At 44.1% G+C, this 8,698-nt stretch overlaps 1 long non-coding RNA gene across 1 annotated transcript in view; it reads right to left on the reverse strand.

The window, feature by feature from the left end:
* Positions 1-3,709, reverse strand: part of LOC142920117 (uncharacterized) — a 470,991-nt gene extending 467,282 nt beyond the window's left edge. The window contains exons 1-2 of the long non-coding RNA XR_012938677.1: positions 3,622-3,709; positions 3,245-3,310 (exon numbers count right to left, since the gene is read on the reverse strand). This is a non-coding gene — a long non-coding RNA (uncharacterized LOC142920117). The remainder of the gene's footprint in view (positions 1-3,244; positions 3,311-3,621) is intronic.
* Between the last annotated feature and the right edge of the window lie 4,989 nt (positions 3,710-8,698).

Consider the following 8,698-nt stretch of genomic DNA (forward strand, 5'->3'; position numbering starts at 1 on the left):
GGTCTGCATTCTGTTCACGAATGAGGTCCGAGACATGTCGTATGGTTTCTCCAATGTAACTACTACCACAGAGGCAACTTAGTTTATAGACACCAGGATACTGTATGTCCGGAATCACATCTTTTACAGACGGAACCAGATCACGGATTTTATGTTATGTGTTGAAACGGACCTGGATCTTGTGTTCATTCAAGATTTTGGAGATCTTTTTTGTGATCCCCGCAATGTAGGGCAAAGTGATGGTTTTGAAAGGCTCCTCAAAAGGGTCCTTCTTCATGGTTGCAGTGATAGCTTTGCGGATTGTGTAGTCAGAGTAACCATTAGCCTTAAGAGCTTGGTGTACGTGCTTTAGTTCACTGGCTATGTGTTCCTGGTCGGATATGCATTGGGCTCTATGGTGCAGAGTCTTGATGAGGGAATTCTTCTGGGATGGATGGTGGTGGGAATCCTGTTTCAGGTAAGCATCCATATGGGTAGCTTTCCCCTAGACAGAGTGGCTCATTGAACCATCTATTTTTTTTTACCAATTCCACTTTACAGTAAAATTGTAGACACGGCACAATATATATTTCTGAATCTTTATTTTTACCAACATTTAAAAAAATATTCTCCCTTAAGTCAAAATTCTGAAATATTGGATTTTTTACAAAGCCTTGTGAATTCACCTTGTATCTGAACAAGTTCAATTTGTGCAAATATATTTTTTCAAACGTATAAATAAAAAAAAAACTGCTTAAAACTATCAGCTCTATGTTTTCAAGTCAATACAGTTTGGGTAGTGAATAAATTATAGTCTAAATAAGCTACACATGACGAATTGTAGGCAATTATAGTTATAATCAAAGACATTTTTAAACAATCACGTGGTCCCTGTAGTCGCCGTTAGAGACACAAAATATGCTTGAAAACAGTTTATCAACATATATAAATACATTTATTCTAATAAGCAGAGTTAATTTCCTATTTATGGCATGCCAGTTACGTGTCAGTTTTCGATATCAACATCACCTGACACGTGGAGCGATTTAATTGTTTCATCTCCCCACTGGGCATCCTCTCGGATGACCACCTCGCCGCCCATCGGCATCACTCGCCCCCGTCGCGCCCTCCACCGTCACCCTCAACTCCACCCGCGGTGTTTTCAACACTGCCTGGTTGGGCACTGGAACGGTATCCCAGACAGTGCCGGATTAAGCTCGTGCGGGTCCTGTGGCATGTATTATAAAGGTGCCCAAAATAAAATAAAAAAAACACAATTATTAAAACGTAAAGTTTACACATCTACCGGGTCTCCACTTGACTTTGTATTGTCTCGGAAGTCCACCCACACCTCCACTTCCACAAACTGCTGGGAGTTGCCTCGCTCTGCCTCACAGTCAGAATTCTCCTCCTGCTTCACGTTGCCTCCATCGATGTGAAGGTCCCATTTTGGAGTTGAATCTTCATCTTCACATTTCACCTTCACTTCTTCGCTCTTCACTTCTTCACATTTCACCATCACTTCTTCCCTCTTCACCATCACTTCTTCCCTCTTCACCATCACCTCTACATATTTCACCTCGATACCTTTAAAAGTGTCCAAGCTGGGATTTTCTTCCGGTTCTTGTTTAATGAGGGATGGGCTCATTGCGGCACTTTGACTTTCACAAGCTGATTTCAGACTCCACTCCTTGTGGATCTTCTGATGCTTCTGTGTTCTCTGGTGTACTTGAAGATGTTGTTGCTGTGAAAACGTTATCCCGCACAGAGTGCACCTGAAGGGTTTCTCTCCTGTGTGTGTTCTCTGGTGTGTTACAAGAGTAGATGACTGTGCAAACGCCTTCCCACACACACTGCACTTGAAGGGGTTCTCTCCCGTGTGTGTTCTCTGGTGTGTTACAAGAGTAGATGACTGTGCAAACGCCTTCCCACACACACTGCACTTGAAGGGTTTATCTCCTGTGTGTGTTCTCTGGTGTATTACAAGAGCAGATGAACGTGGAAACGCCTTCCCACACACACTGCACTTGAAGGGTTTCTCTCCCGTGTGTGTTCTCTGGTGGTCTACAAGAGTAGATGAATGTGCAAACGCCTTCCCACACACACTGAAACCTGAAGGGTTTCTCTCCTGTGTGTGTTCTTTGGTGTGTTACAAGATTATATGAATGTGCAAACGCCTTCCCACACACACTGCACTTGAAGGGTTTCTCTCCTGTGTGAGTTCTCTCGTGCCGTGTAAAATCTCCAGTACGATCCGTGCTGTATGCACACCGGTCGCATTGTTGACTTGTCCTACCGAGCTGCGCTGAGCGCATTTGCTCCATCAGACCAATTCTGTGGAGGAAGCGTCAGAGGAAGCGTCAGCTGCAGACAGAAAAAAATAATATCCACACCATCTACACGTCAGTATCGAGGCACAGAGGAATGCATATATAGTCACATGTGACTTACACGTCTATACTTCAAAATGAATACTCACCAAAAACTCCGAGCACAAAAGGAATATTTATGAGCGCTAAATTCAGCTGACATAGCAAAGGGTGTTGAAAACAATACTATTTGTGTTAGGCAGAAATGCATAAATTAATGTTCAATCGCAACTTAGAGGTGTGAATCCAGGCTCAAATGTCCTTAAATGCTGGGATGAACAGTTCCGACTTCAGCTGCACGTGTGTGCTGTGTTAACTTCCTGTTCCATTCTTATAAAGAGTTCCAGAGGAAAACAAAAAATAACTATTATGATATAACCTCCGTGTTCAACAGAGTTAATAGACGTTACTGCAAACACAAACTGTACACTGTCACTGGGTAAACAGGCAGTGGCGTGTCTAGAATCATGCCTGGCCACCTTCATCTGCTTGGCATGAATGCTTCCTCACTCCACCAAATAATTGAGGATCAACGAACATAGCCGAGGCTAACTGGAGTTTGCGTGTCTCTCTCCGTGGTGAGATGTTAACTACCTCACCTGGTATACAGGAAGTATACCAGGCCGATAGACATTGACACACGTATTCTTGTTTCTTTCAGTAAAGTTACGTAGATAGAAAATAACAATAATTGATAATACAATTAGATTAAATAAAGACCACTTGTGTTGCGATCAAAACGACATGAGTTTTTTTGCTTTATTTACATTTATTTTTCTTGTTATTTTCATTTAATTTTCTATCTACGTGACTTTACCGAAAGAACCAAGAATATTCATTCCTGCAGTCACCAAAGTTTTGAGTCAAAACATTCACACACGTTGACAAAGCCTCACCTTGTGTTGTTGTGGGCAGGTCGCTTCTGATAACAAGAGCGGTATAGCAGCTCAAGCGGGCTTGGCCTGCTAACAAAAGAACGAAAGTAAAAACTGCGTGAATATTTACAATAAAACAAAGTTACAAAGTGGCGAGCCGAGTGAAGACGAGTTAAACTTAAGAGAGATAATTAAAGTGAATGCAAATCAGGCGAGGGCAGGAGGCAAGGCCCCGGGTGGCTAGGCCCCGCGTTGTAAAGTTCCAACCTGGACATCGATTCCCATGCTCGCTGCTACTCAACTGACATCCCTACGAGAGAGAGGCTCTACCTTGGTAAACAACAACAACAACAACCACCACAACGACCACCACCACAACAACGATGAGAATTTCTCACCTCGGATTTCAGTGCAAGCGCGCACACGGCAGCTTCCTGTTACCTCGCGACAGCAGGAAGTAGTATGACGTCACTTCCCTCCCACGAGCGGCTCTCTAACTGAATAAATTATATGCTTAGTTTTTTCGGTAAAGTCACGTTGAAGAGAAGCAACAAAATAATAAAATATATTATTTATTATTTTGAAAAAACTAAGAATATGAATTACTGCAGTCACGAAAGCTTTAAATCAAAATTGAATAAATTATGTTAATGAGCCGGCCCAAACTGTGAGGGATGGGAGCGTGAGCGCCGAACCCGTCGCAATAAACTCGCGACGGCTTTAACGGACACATTATGTTAATGAGCCACCAGTCACTGGGCGTAGCTTTGCCCAAATAAGGATTGCCACTGGAACGATATCGGCAGTGACCCAAGCGGAGGTGACGTCACGCTCAAGCGCGCGGTGGACGGGCGAGGGGTGAATACCTTGGTGACCTGACGTCACTAGGGAGGTACACCTCACCCTGGCGTTTCACGCCGATGAGGTAATGCAGAGTGGTGACGTCACAGAGTTGGAGTTTAAGTTGATTTAGATTCATTTTCCATTGCTCCCTCCCTTGGGTGTGTGAGCTCAGCAACAACGTGGACATTATTGTGTATACACCGTGTGTGTGTACACTGTGTGTGTGTACACTATGTGTATACACTGTGTGTGTCACTGTGTCACTGAGTACCTGGTGCGGTGTGTAAATATCGCCACTAGGGAGACAAAGGCGGTCGGGCGTGGTGCTGGCCACCCATCCCCTCGTGTACCGTTCCGGCCTTCATAGGTGCTCGCTAACAGCACTTGCCCCTACAGTCTGTTAAGGCTACACGGGGGATCGTTGTCTTTGTGTGTCACTGTGTGTGTACACTATGTGTATACACTGTGTGTGTACACTGTGTGTGTACACTGTGTGTGTGTACACTGTGTGTGTACATTGTGTATACACTGTGTATAAACTGTGTGTACACTGTGTGCACACTGTGTGTACACTGTGTGTGTGTACACTGTGTGTGTGTACAGTGTGTATACATTGTGTGTAAACTGTGTGTGTGTACACTGTGTGTGTACACTGTTTGTGTCCGAACCCCCGGCAAGGCAATCTTTCTTAATGACGAGAGAAAATTCACACGAAATGTCCTTTTCAATGAAGTCTTCCAGATGTAAATTGATACAAGCTTTTAATGAAGAAATAAACTCATCTAATTCAAAACACAACACAATTCAAAGATGCTTCATTTTAAAACTTCAAAATGGAGCATGGGGTACTTGCGTGAATGCGTCCTTCGTGTGCAAATGTTGTGACTTTCCTGGCCTGAAGGCCGTCAATGTGTTGGACCCCAACAGCAGTGGGGTTTGCTTCAACCGATAGGTACAAACATCCAGCCGTCAATCAGCAAGGAGCATTTCTAGTCCCAGTTAGACAAACTCTACGTCAACACGTAAGACAAAACTACAATTCGTGTTGTAGAGAATGTACCTCCTCCTATACGTGTAACTTTCAAGTGGTATGCCTTGTAACTGATGAATGATCCGAGCGTGCTCTCTATTTCAAAGACGATGAGTTGCTCCAGAGGCAGACGCTTCGTGAAACACAAAAGTACCCTTTGACCTGTATCACAAGAACAACGGGTCTCACCTGAGTTCTCTGTACAGGTTACTTCCAAACACACACACACTTTGTCCTAACATCACTTATTCAATGTGTGACCCTCAGACAAAATGTTACATGTACGCGCACAATCAGACAAGTATTAATTCTAATTAACATTGAATTACTGCAGTGAAATATACTGCATCAGGTTACATCGTATTAACAAGAAGCTATTTTACAAATACGCACCGTCTGCTTAACAGTGTATGTACAACGTACTATTGTTGCGTCATTCAAAACGAGTAGGCCATTGCATGTTGGCGTCTGGATCAAAATGTAGCAAATTCTAAACATTACGCTACAAATAATAGATCACGGCGTTTCAATGGCAACACAAGCAATCGTCATCAGGTGGGACAAGCACAGCAGCAATAAGAAACTGCTGGAGTAGGCGCCTACTACTTCAGCAGTTTCTCTTGCTGTGGTTGTCCCACCTGATGACGATTGCTTGTGTTGTGATCTAAACGCCGTGATCTGTTATGTTTCTACCCACGTGGTGACTTTACCGAAAGAACTCAAGAGTGTGGATTCCTGCAGTCACGAAAGCTTCGAATCAAGATTACCTACAAACTACACAACTGAGATGACGCATCAATCATCGCCCCCTACTGACAGGCTCTTGTCCACATGCAGGCCGGTGCAGGGCCACCACCTTGTGCCACACAGGAGCAGCTGCTACTTGGGGATGCTCTTCGAGTGTTTCAGACGAGGTACGACACAAAACTCCCGAGTTGCTGAGGCGGTTAAGCAAGCACCGTGTAAATGCAATTATTATAACATAGTGAATGCTTGGGGGCTTATCTCTCGCTCCTGGTTAGAGATCTACCCAACCCACAGGTCCACAAAGACTGGCCGCCCTTACTCTGCAGGTTGAACCTAGGAATTGAGTGTCCAACTTCACATTCTTGTCATTAAAGGCCTGTGACAAAGGTGCATCTATTGGAGCGACATCGTCTCTGGCTTACACATCTACCGGGTCTCCACTTGACTTTGTATTGTCTCGGAGGAAGTCCACCCACACCTCCACTTCCACAAACTGCTGGGTGTTGCCTCGCTCTGCCTCACAGTCAGAATTATCCTCCTACGTCGCGTTGCTTCCATCGATGTGAAGGTCCCATTTGGAGTTGAATCTTCATCTTCACATTTTACCATCACTTCTTTGGTCTTCACCATCACTTCTTCCCTCTTCACCATCACTTCTTCCCTCTTCACCATCACCTCTTCACATTTCACCATCACCTGTTCATATTTCACCTCGATACCTTTAAGTGTCCAAGCTGGGATTTTCCTTCAGTTCTTGTATCATGAGGGATGGGCTCATTGCGGCACTTTGACTTTCACAAGCTGATTTCAGACTCCACTCCTTGCAGATCTTCTGATGCTTCTGTGTTCTCTGGTGTACTTGAAGATTTGATGAATCTGGAAACAACTTCCCACACAGACTGCACTTGAAGGGTTTCTCTCCTGTGTGTGTTCTCTGGTGTGTTTTAAGAGCTGATGACTGTGAAAATGCCTTCCCACACACAGTGCACTTGAAGGGTTTCTCTCCCGTGTGCGTTCTCTGGTGTCTTTGCAGATTTGATGACTGTGAAAATGCCTTCCTGCACATTGTGCATCTGAAGGGTTTCGCTCCTGTGTGTGTTCTCTGGTGGGTCTGAAGAATTGATGGCCATGCAAATGCCTTGTCACACACAGTGCACTTGAAGGGTTTCTCTCCTGTGTGTGTTCTCTGGTGCTGTGTCAAATTTCCAGTCCGATCCGTGCTGTATGCACGCTGGTCGCATTGTTGACTTGTCGTACCGAGCTGCGCTGACTGCCTTTCCTCCATCAGACCAGCGCCAGCTGCAGACAGAAAAAAATAATATCCACACCATCTACACGTCAGTATCGATGCACAGAGGAATGCATATATACACAGTAACACGTGACTTACACGTCTATACTCATTCATATATTCATGATGTAGTGAAAAAGTGTCCCAAATTCATCACACGGGCTGTCATGGCACACAATGAGAGGGCAAATGGTTATAAACATGCCTGGAAGCCCTCGTATCTTCAAAATGAATGTTAACTCAAAACTCCAAGCACACAATGTCGGCTGTCTGGTCACAAAAGGAATATTTATGAGAGCTAAATTCAGCTGACATAGCAAAGGGTGTTGAAAACAATACTATTTGTGTTATGCAGAAATGCATGAATTAATGTTCAATCGCAACTCAGATGTCCTTGAATGCTGGGATGAACAGTTCCGACTTCAGCTGCATGTGTGTGCTGTGTTCACATCCTGTTTCCATTCTTAGTAAGATTTCCAGAGGGAAAACAAAAATAAACTATTGTTTTGATATAACCTCCGTGTTCAATAGAGTTGATAGACTTCATTGCAAATACAAACTTAACACTGTCACACACTGGCGGTGGCATGTCTAGAATCATGCCTGGTCACCTTCATCTGCTCAGCATTAGTGCTTCCTCACTACACCAAGTAATTAATCGCGGATCAATGAACATAGCCGAGACTAACTAGTGAGATGTTAACTACCTCACCTGGTATACAGGAAATCGTGGGTTCGATCCCGACCCTGACGCCTGCTGTATATTTTGAGTTTGAGCGTTTCTCCGTTTAGCGTCTTTGACCGATAGACATTGACACACGTATTCTTGTTGATTTCGGTAAAGTTACGTAGACAGAAAATAACAATAACAGATAATACAATTACATTAAATAAAGACTACTTGTGTTGCGATCAACACGACGTGAGTTGTTTTGCTTTATTTGGAATTATTCATTTATTTTATTGTTATTTTTATTTAATTTTCTATCTACGTGACTTTACCAAAAGAACCAAGAATATTAATTCCTGCAGTCACCAAAGTTTTAAGTCAAAACATTCACACACGTTGACAAAGCCTCACCTTGTGTTGTTGTGGGCAGGTCGCTTCTGATAACAAGAGCGGTATAGCAGCTCAAGCGGGCTTGGCCTTCTAACAAAAGAACGAAAATAAAAACTGCGTGAATATTTACAATAAAACAAAGTTACAAAGTGGCGAGCCGGGTGAAGACAAATTAAACTTAAGCGAGATAATTAAAGTGAATGCAATCAGGCGAGGGCAGGAGGCAAGGCCCCGCGTGGCTAGGCCCCGCGCTGTAAAGTTCCAACCTGGACATCGATTCCCGTGCTCGCTGCTACTCAACTGACATCCCTACGAGAGAGAGCGAGGCTCTACCTTGGTAAACAACAACCACCACCACCACCACAACGACCACCACCACAACGATGAGAATTTCTCACCTCGGATTTCAGTGCAAGCGCGCACACGGCAGCTTCCTGTTACCTCGCGACAGCAGGAAGTAGTATGACGTCACTTCCCTCCCACGAGCGGCTCTGTAACTGAATA

This window comes from Petromyzon marinus, unplaced genomic scaffold (assembly GCF_048934315.1).
Source record: "Petromyzon marinus isolate PM22_M1 ecotype Great Lakes invasive population unplaced genomic scaffold, UKy_Petmar_22M1.pri1.0 PM_G_Scaffold_67, whole genome shotgun sequence".
Lineage (NCBI taxonomy): Eukaryota > Metazoa > Chordata > Hyperoartia > Petromyzontiformes > Petromyzontidae > Petromyzon > Petromyzon marinus.